This window comes from Zingiber officinale, chromosome 9B (genome assembly GCF_018446385.1).
Source record: "Zingiber officinale cultivar Zhangliang chromosome 9B, Zo_v1.1, whole genome shotgun sequence".
In the NCBI taxonomy this organism is placed as follows: domain Eukaryota; kingdom Viridiplantae; phylum Streptophyta; class Magnoliopsida; order Zingiberales; family Zingiberaceae; genus Zingiber; species Zingiber officinale.
This window is the reverse complement of record NC_056003.1, coordinates 88,886,206-88,897,336: the sequence shown is the minus strand read 5'-3', so window position 1 is coordinate 88,897,336 and position 11,131 is coordinate 88,886,206.

Here is an 11,131-nt window from a genome sequence, read left to right as displayed (position 1 = left end):
AAAACCGCTAACCCAAATATCCGAATACCAACAATGTATCCGATAAATCTCCGAACACCAAAAGGTGTATCATAACCCGCTCTGATACCAAATAATAAATTGGTATCAGCTAAACTCAAAATCCAAAATACGAAACAAAAGATCGTAAAACTGCGCTCTGATACCACTAAATTGTCACGCCCCCGGAGAGTCCCTGTCCGAGAAACATCTCCCCTGTACGGCGGACAATCAAAATTTTCTACAAGCACTAAATACTCAGCCACAGGCGGCTGGAATAATAACAGTAATGAAAATCAATCACCACGCAGTTTATATATATATATTCAGCCTCTGGCTGACACAACCACGCAGTAATAATACTCTGACTCGAAATCAACCCTACTCAACTACACTCGTAAAGTCCAAATCCGATTTTTTTCTTACCTCTTCTGCCGTTCAGGCAGGCATGTAGTAGAGTAAATCCAAATCATACGAAAAGTTCATCCAACGGAAAGATTCCATACAATATCCATATGTAAGTCCAAAACAAAACTAAAATAAAGTCTGATAGCGAAAAGCTAAAATGAAACAACTCAAAAACCAGCAGCGGAGTAGCACTACGTGCAGTGGGGACTAGTGACTGGAACTCCCTCCTGAAAATAACAACAATGGAGGCGGGTGAGTCCAACACTCAGCAGTGCAATTGATATGCAAAGTAAAGAAATAACACCTAACACTAATCATGCGTATAGTCTCCTGATATAAGAAAGATATAAATATGCATCAAGTAAACAGGAGAGAATCTGTACTAACCAGTCCCGTATAAGGTCAAACAACCGAGTGGTATAGGAATCCGATGCATGTCAAACATAGGTATCCAAATAATATGCATATAAATGCAACAACCACAAACACAAACAATAAATGCATCATGCATATGATGCCAATGATGCGCCCTGGTCACCCCTGACGCCATCGATCATCTCATACAAACGTGAGGCCGAGTGGGTAGGGTTGTGACAACCGTGCACTCTGTCGTCACTACTCCTGATGAGTGACCGAGTGGACGGGATGCTGTCGGAGTACACCTATCCTCCTACCCCAAATCATAGATGGGGGAGCGCAATGCTCTCAACTCCCGGTACTCAAATACGGGGAGGAATCCCTGCCGGATAACACGTTGTGTCACACTACCCATGAGCGGACCAACGGTGCCTAACAGAGTCCCTGCTGCAACACACTCAGCCTGAATCGACCACTAACCCATGAGTGGTGGTGTGTGCAGATCCATGTAACTGGCGATGTGCTCAGCAATAATGGAGCGGACTATCGCACAGCATGCAATCATGCAAATGATGCATGACAATAACCATATAAACATCCTGACCTAATCCATATATATAGAAATGTGCACCCTAGGTCAAAGAATCATATCAAATCAAGGTACACAGAAGGTATAAAAACCTAGGTCCTGAACATGGTCAAGCATGGCATATCACTACCCCTATAAGCATATATAAACAGGTAAAATATACCTGAGATGCAAAACCAATCAATCAATCAAGCATGTAAGATTTGGGTAGTGATTAACCGAAAACAGATAAGAAACACAATTAATGCAGCATGTTAATTTAATTACTAAGCATATCAAATGACATAAGTCAAAAGTACCCGCCTCCAATAGGAATGTCCAAATCCGAGATATAGCCATACTCAAATTCTTATCCAATAAATACATTTTTATTTAGCTAAAATTCGAATGAATTGCTAAATAAATCCTTAAAACCATTTAGGGCAAAACCCTAAATAATAATCATCAACTTATCTAAATAAAGTCTAACGATAAATTAGGGTTAGTTACCTAATCCCCAATCCACCGTTAGATCAATTCCAAACTACCTAATCCTATCAATCAATCATCAACAACATGATCAAAGTAAAACCCTAAACCTTACCTCAGTTTCACAATCCAAATGAATGCAGTGAAAGGTTGCTTGCTGCTGAAAAATCCTCCACACTACCAGGATCAAAATAAAATCCACAACAACAATTAAATACCCTATACTATCAATTAGGGCAGCACCCATAATTCTGTAAATCTGAGCCTCAAACCAAAAATACCTAAATTTCCTTACCTATCCCGTAGCTGTGCTCGTTGATCCACCACAAAGAAGGATTGATCTATAACAAAGAAGAATATCCAATCTCTGATCTTAAAGATCACTGCTCGGAAGGAAGGAGGGCGTCGGAAAGGGCACCGGCAGCATCAGAGAATCGGCGGCTGTCAACAAGACAGCGCACAGTGGCGATCGGCAGAGAGATTCGGCCGTCGGCTGTGGTGGCGGCACCGGCGCTAGGGCATGGAAGGGGAAGGCGTCGGGCGGCAGTGAGGAGAGGCGCCGGCGAGTAGGGCAAGATGCGGCGGCGGCGGCCGACGCTAGGGCACAGAGAGCCCTTGTGGCCGACGCTCGGCGTCGGCTGGGGCGGCAGAGGAGAGGAGGAGAAGGAGAATCGCCAGATGGCCGGCGGTTAGGGCAAATTCGGCTCGGCGAAAGGGAGAAGAAGAGAGGAGAGAATGAGGGCTCGGGCACAGGCGGTTTTTCGGCGAGGAAGAGAGAACGGCGGAAGGAAAAGAAAAATAAAGAAAATAAAGAAAAGGAAATGTAAATATAAACATTTCCTCACATAAACGGGGTAGCCTAAACAGGCTTTTCCGGGCCCCATTTTTATCCCCGTTAACTCGTCCGTACGAGCTCCGAAAAATTCCCGAAAAATTTCTAAAAATTCCGGAAAATTCCCTTATTAATATTCGCCTATTTTCCGGTATTTTACACTTCCAATAGTTGGAAAGATAGGTCAATATCACATCTATATTAACTCTCGGGCGTATTAGCCAAAGCTAACTCGAGTTTTAATATAAATGCGAATATTGATTCTATAAATAAGAGTTGCATAGAGATGTAATTGGTAATCATTACCTACCGATCATACTAAGCCTTGGGCGTATTAGCCAAAGCTAACTCAAGGGTTAGTATGATGTGGATCTTGTCCCACAAGAATTATAGAATTCAGTAGGAGCATCATTTAATTAAAAGGCCTAATTAAATGATTTTAAAGAATATGATATTTATTTTTGCAAATTTTCTGTTGTAGATAACCATGACGTCGAACACGAATTCCTTCTCCATGCGATCTGTCCTTGAGAAGGACAAGCTCAACGGAGCGAATTTCCTGGACTGGTACAGGAACTTGAGAATAGTTCTCACCCAGGAGCGTAAGCTGTACGTTTTGGAGCAGCCCATTCCGGAGGCTCCTCCTGCCAATGCCCCGCGAGCCGACAAAGATGCTTACAAGAAGCATCAAGACGACGCATTAGATGTGTCCTGTCTAATGCTCGCGACCATGAACTCAGAGCTTCAGAAGCAACATGAGTTGATGGGCGCTTTTGATATGGTTGAGCATCTTCGCCAACTATATCAGGGACAAGTGAGGCATGAGAGATTTGAGATCTCGAAGGCACTGTTTCAGTGCAAGATGTCAGACGGGTCTCCTGTAGGTCCTTATGTACTCAAGATGATTGGGTACATAGAGAACCTACAAAGACTGGGGTTCCCACTTGGCCAAGAGCTGGCCACTGACTTGATCTTGCAATCCTTGCCAGATAGCTATAGTCAATTCGTTCTCAACTATAACATGAACGAGATTGACAAGCCACTGCCCGAGCTACTTAGTATGTTACGAACTACTGAGATTAACCTTAAGAAGGTTAAGCCCATTCTGATGGTCCAGAAGCACAAGGGCAAGGGCAAGCCCAAAGGTAAGGGAAAGTCCCAAACCAAGGGCAAAGGCAAGGCACTGAAGCCTAAAGGAGGGGTCGCCAAGGATGCTACCTGCTTCCATTGCGGTCAGACCGGGCACTGGAAGAGGAACTGCAAGGTATACTTGGAGGATCTTAAGAAGAAGCGAAGTGAGACTTCCACTTCAGGTATATATGTTATAGAAGTCAATCTATCTATTTCTACATCATGGGTATTAGATACTGGATGTGCTTCTCACATTTGTACTGATGTGCAGGCGCTGAGAAATAGCAGAGCATTGGCGAAGGGCGAGGTGGACCTCAGGTAGGCAATGGAGCACGGGCTGTCGCCATTGCTGTAGGAACTTATCAGCTATCTCTGCCCTCTGGGCTTGTACTAGATTTAGATGATTGTTGTTATGTGCCTGCTCTTACTAAGAACATAGTTTCAGTTTCTTGTTTAGACAAGAAAGGATACTCTTTTATAATAAAAGACAAATGTTGTTCTGTTTATTTGAAAGATATGTTCTATTGTAGTACACCACTAATAAACGGACTCTATATTCTAGACCTTGAGAGCCCTATCTATAACATTAGTACCAAGAGGTTCAAGTCAAATGACATGAACCAAACATACCTCTGGCACTGTCGCTTAGGTCATATAAATGACAAGCGCTTATCCCAGCTCCATAAGGATGGTTTGCTGGACTCATTTGATTTAGAATCATATGAGATATGTGAGTCATGCCTACGAGGCAAGATGACCAAGACCCCCTTTAGTGGGCATAGCGAGAGAGCAACTGATTTGTTAGGACTCATACATAGTGATGTATGTGGCCCTTTCAATGTTGCTGCTAGAGGCGGTTATAGATACTTCATCACATTTACTGATGATTTTAGTAGATACGGTTATGTGTACTTGATGACACATAAGTCTGAATCCTTTGAAAAGTTCAAAGAATTCAAGAATGAAGTACAGAACCAGCTTGGCAAGAGTATTAAGGTACTTCGATCAGATCGAGGTGGTGAATACTTAAGCCATGAGTTTCGTGACTACTTAGCTGAGTGTGGGATTTTATCTCAACTCACTCCTCCTGGAACACCACAGTGGAATGGTGTATCCGAAAGGAGGAATCGTACCTTATTAGATATGGTACGATCTATGATGAGTCACACAGATCTTCCGACATATCTATGGGGATATGCTCTAGACACGGCAGCTTTCATACTCAACCGAGTTCCATCAAAGGCCGTGATAAAGACACCATATAGGATATGGACTGGGAGAGATGCCCAGGTGTCTTTCATGAGGATTTGGGGTTGTGAGGCTTACGTACGACGTCAAGTCTCAGACAAATTAGGACCCAAATCCGACAAGTGCTATTTCATTGGATATCCCAAGGAAACTAAGGGATATTACTTCTACATTCCCATACAAGGTATTTGTGGCAAAGACTGGGGTCTTTCTAGAAAGGGACTTTGTTTCTAGAAAGACTAGTGGGAGCGCGTTCGATCTTGAAGAGGTTCAAGATGCGAACAATAGCACTGATGCCTCGATGGAAATTGAACTGGAACCACAAAGTGTTGTGGATGATGTTCCACAAAGAGTTGAGGAACAACAACCAGTTCAAGTAGACATACCTCTTCGCAGGTCTGATAGGGTACGTCGTCAGCCTGAGAGATATTCATTTCTCTTGTCTGACCATGATGACATTGTGCTAATAGAGGATGAGCCTACCACCTATCAAGAAGCTGTGATGAGACCAGATTATGAGAAATGGCTAGAAGCCATGAGATCCGAGATAGAATCCATGTACACCAACCAAGTATGGACTTTGGTTGATCCACCTGAAGGGGTAAAACCCATTGGGTGCAAGTGGGTCTTTAAGAGAAAGACTGACATGGATGGACTTATCTATAAGGGTCGCTTGGTAGCTAAAAGTTTCAAGCAAATTCATGGTATTGACTATGATGAAACCTTTTCTCCAGTGGCGATGTTTAAGTCCATTCGGATCATGCTTGCTATTGCAGCCTACCATGACTATGAGATATGGCAGATGGATGTCAAAACCATGTTTCTGAATGGAAACCTACTCGAGGATGTGTACATGACACAACCTGAGGGTTTTGTAGATCCACAGCATACTAGCAGAGTATGCAAGCTGCATAGGTCCATTTATGGACTAAAGCAAGCTTCTCGGAGCTGGAATCTTCGATTTGATGATGCGATCAAACAGTTTGGTTTCATCAAGAACGAAGATGAGCCTTGTGTCTACAAGAAGGTTGTAGGGGATATAGTTGTCTTCCTCATATTATATGTGGATGACATACTACTCATTGGGAAGGACATCCCTATGCTTCAGTCTGTCAAGACCTGGCTAGGGAGTTGCTTCTCAATGAAGGACTTAGGTGAGGCATCCCGCATTCTATGGATACAGATCTATAGAGATAGATCTAAGAGATTGCTTGGCCTAAGTCAGAGTACATATATTGACAAGGTACTCCTTCGGTTTGCCATGCAGAACTCTAAGAAGGGATTTCTGCCGATGTCACATGGCGTGATTCTTCAAGACTCAAGGTCCCTCTTCTAGAGAGAGAGAGACCGCATGGATCAGATCCCTTATGCCTCGCCATAGGATCGATCATGTACGCCATGCTCTCGACCTGATGTCTCGTATGCTTTGAGCATGACGAGCAGATACTAGATCGGTGAAAGTCATCGATAGCGGTCAAGAATATTCTTAAGTACTTACGAAGGACTAAAGAATATTTCTTGATATATGGAGGCAATGATGAGCTAACCGTAAAGGGTTACTGATGCTGCTTTTCGACCGATCGATGATTACCGATCGCAATCGGGTTCGTATTTTGCATTAATGGTGGTGTTGTCACCGAAGAGTTCGGTGATACGAGTCGATTCTACAATGTGAGTATATTGCCGCATCGAGGCGCAAAGGAGGCGCTTGATCCGCAAGTTCATCATCGAACTTGGGGTGGTTCCTAGCATCGTTGACCCAGTTGAGCTCTATTGTGACAACAATGGAGCTATAGCACAGGCGAAGGAACCTCGCTCACACCAGCGGACCAAGCATATACTACGGCGCTTCCATCTCATTCGAGAGATTATCGATAGAGGAGATGTGAAGATTTGCAGAATACCTACAGAGGTTAACATCGCAGATCCCTTGACCAAGGCTTTGGCACAGAGGAAGCATGATGGTCACACTAGGTCTTTAGGCCATAGAGCCTATACTGATTGGCACTAATGCTAGTGGAAGATTGTTAGTTAGAGCCCTAGAGCCAATCATTTGATGATTGTATGGACTCATGTATATCATATTCTTGTATATTAATAAAGGCATTTGTTTGGTTATTATACTTATTTATATTAGTGCCAAATAGACTAAGTATAATAGCGTCCTTGAGTAGAAGGTTCATACCTATATCAATCGATTAGTTGAATCGATAGTGAGATGATATAGGGAACACTACTCTAAATCATTCCTAGTCGAGTATTAGCATTCAGGGACAATGTTAATACAATAAGACTAGCATGTAGGTCAGCTCGATGACTTGATCTCACAAGTCATGGATATAGAGATATTAAGCTGACACATGGGTATGCATTAGAGAATGTATATTGAATGACCCGCCATGAGAAAGTATCATGGATCGTTATATGAGTGTCATATACTTTCTCATGTGGCTATTAGTATGACTATTAGTCCTTAGACCTGAAGTCACCATGGATCCCTACATAAGGAGTTATGTACTTTAGTTTCGTCAAACGTCACCCGTAACTGGGTGGACTATAAAGGCGATTACTGGGTATGTAACGAATTTTGCAGAGGGATGTGAGTGATGTAGATGGGATCTATCCCTCCCATATGACGGGAGCGACATCGCTATTCTTGATAGAGTGAGACCACTAAGCGCATGGCCATGCCCAAATGAGTCAACATTAGATGTTGAGCTCATTTGATCGAGTGAGTCTACTTGGAGTTCAAGATTTAGATTGATTAGAGGATGACACGGTCTATGCCTCATATTGATCAATCTAGATGTCTAGGATAGAAGGACACTTGTCATTATTTTGTGAGGAGTCACAATTAGTAGTCACAAGGTGATGTCGGATCTCGACATTCTTGTAACTTGGGTAGTAATGATGTGTTGCTAGATACCGCTCATTACTTATGCTCCTAAATGGGTTTAGGGCATTGCCAACGTTACAAGAACCTATAGGGTCACACACTTAGGACAATTAGATGGAGATTAGGTTCATATGATGAACCAAGAGGATTAGATTCATTTGATGAATCAAATTGGATTAAGAGTAATCCTAATTGGGCTAACTTGAGTTCGACTCAAGTTGATTCATGTATTTAATGAGTCTAATTTAGATTATGACTTATTAAATCAATTTAATTTAATGAATTAGATTCATTATATTAAGTTGGCTCGAATCAAATGGTTGGATTAGATCAACCATGGTAGAGATTGGGTCAAGTTTGACTTGACTAGAGATGGAAGACCAAAGGTCAATTTTGACTTGACCTTTTGCCACCTCATTGGTGAGTTGGCATTAGGTGGACCAATGATGATATTCCACATCATCATGGATGCCACCTCATGGAAGTTACAAAGCCATTTTCTTATTAACTTCACATTAATTGCAATTAATGGGGAGTTACTCTAGATGAAAGTGGCCGACCACTTTGTGAATGTGGGTGAATTCATTTTCATTCAAGTGTGGTGTATCTTCTTCCTTCTTCCTCTCAAGCTCTCCCTCTCCCTCTCCTCCTTGCTTGGCCGAATCTCACCAAGGTGCTAGCACACCTTTGTGTGAGGTTTTTCTCCACCTACGTGTCCGTGTGGATACTTCTAGAGGACCGGCGCTTGACGGTCTAGAGATCCGGCAACTCCTTGGACGAGCGGGATAAGCGAAAGGCACGCTTCGAAGGTATAACCCTTATCTAGTGTAGATCTAAAGGTTTTACAAACTCGTACAAGAAAAGGTTTTTCGAAAAGTTTTGTTTACGAATCTTTGCACGGATCTACGGCTTTGGGTGACTCGGGGTTTCCGCGACGCGAAAAAGCGGTTTTCGCGGCCCGAAGAACCCAACAAATATATCGCATTGCAGGCAATTTTTGGTACTAAGGTTAGCGACGGAAATTTCCCACACTAAATGCTGAAAATTTTGACATCTAAAATATGTTTTTGCATGGATCCCTGTTTATATTTCATATCAATCTAAAGCATCACATACTATGATTTTCAAACAACACAATATATTCATAATTAAACAAATACAATACAAAATAAAACTAAATATAATACTACAATATCTCCAACAACAATAATCCAAGCACAAAACTAAAATTAAATATCCAAACATTTCCAACAACATCTAAATGTATAGTACTATAACATCTGAATTTTAAAAATACAATACAACACCTCCTAGCAAAGAAAATCCAATCCAAAACTAGCGAGTAGTAATCAATCTTGTAAAAATTTTAATACAATAGATTATTAATAAAACAAAGAACAAATTAATATATAATTATGAATAACATATTAAATTTAATAATCTGAAATTATTTTACATACCTGAATGCTAGTTTGGATATTTAATGATGATATTGTATAGAATAGATATCAAAGTTCCTGAAAAGACATAATACAATGTTAGAGATAGTTTCATTAGTGAACAAAAAAAAAAGTAAAAGGTCAAGACACTTATGATAATCTATTGATCAAGGGGTTATTAGGGTCCTGAGTCTCCTGAGAGGTAAAATGATGCGACATTTCACTCATCTGAGCCAAGAAGTTCCACGTATCCTACCTAATTCACTCAAGATCCATTCAGGATTGTTGCTCCACTTGAAAGTTTCTCTCCAAGCTTGAGAGTTGGCTCTTCAAATCTACATTTTCTTGCTTAGGGTATCTACTCTAGCAGATGATCCTGATGCGCTCAATGATGTATGAGAGGACCCCTAGCCCTAGGAGCCATCGTCTAATCATATATGACTCTCGTCTGGGGCCCAAGACCGTAGAGGGTGGAGGTCTTTTTTCCTTCCACCAACCACATCATAATAAATATCATTTATTTGGTTAGTGGATAAAGTTTACTCCTCACCTCCTTCTATACTAAGTTGAGACGCTTGTACAACCCTAGCAGTAATTTATTCCTATTTACATTAAAAAATATTTTTATCAAATATTTATTAAAATGATAGGTAATCATTGTTAATAGTTAAATATATTCAAGTATATATTCTTACGTCTAATGCCGACGATGGACGATCTATAAAGTTGCAATCTTTTGACTTGTGTGTCTTGTGTAATAACTCCCAACAAGTAGGAGGTGATTTTAGCTCTTGTTCGTAAATATTAAAGAATACATTTATTTCCAAATATTAGAATTTATTTATAATCCAAGTACAAAATTCTTATATAATTTATTAATTGTAAACTCACTAAGTCTAAGGCATGCTCGACGATCGATCAGGATCCAGCGTTATGCTTTGTGGATCAAGTACTAGGGCTAGCTAGCTCACTCTTTCTATTGGCTTGAGCTGTCATTGCATTTTCCTGCCATCTTTCTACAACCCAGATGGCTCACCATGCTTCCCAAATATCCTCAGGTACATAGGATGGTTTATTCCCCTTTGTCTTGCTTTGTATAGCATGTCTTTATAGAGTTTGACACAAGTTACGTTCTAGGTGGCATAAAATTTCGTCTTGTGCCTTGTCTCCAAAATATATCTTTTCTATAATAATATATTCATAAATTATTTTAAAAAACATAAAAAATTATGATAATTAAAATTACTTACCAAAAACTCATTGTAATAAATTTGCTTCTTTTCCTGGTCTACCCGCTTCTATGTAGTACTAGCAAGGCTAAATCACTCTTTAAAGGTAGATTCACTACCTTAGCGACCCCCTAGTACTAACTCCATGGATATGGAGGGAGGTACATGCAGGTACACAAGCCATAGACGTATGGTGGGGTAAACCCCATATCATCAGTTCCTGAGAATCAACCCCTGGCCATTATGATAGAGATGACATGCGCCCACCGTCTGTACTACGCCCTGGGAGCACTAAATCACTCTTTAAATTTGGATGTGATATAGGCAGCTATTCCATGACCATCTGGGATAAAACTGCATTAAACAAATAAAAATATTAGAAATATGTTAAAAAATAAATACAGTGAATAATACTAATAACACAAATACTTACCAATCTCCAATAATTCGCAAAACAGTCTGACCACCAGCGTTAGACATGTCTATATCTACATAATTATATTATAATACATACGCATGTACACTAGTTTTAATCAT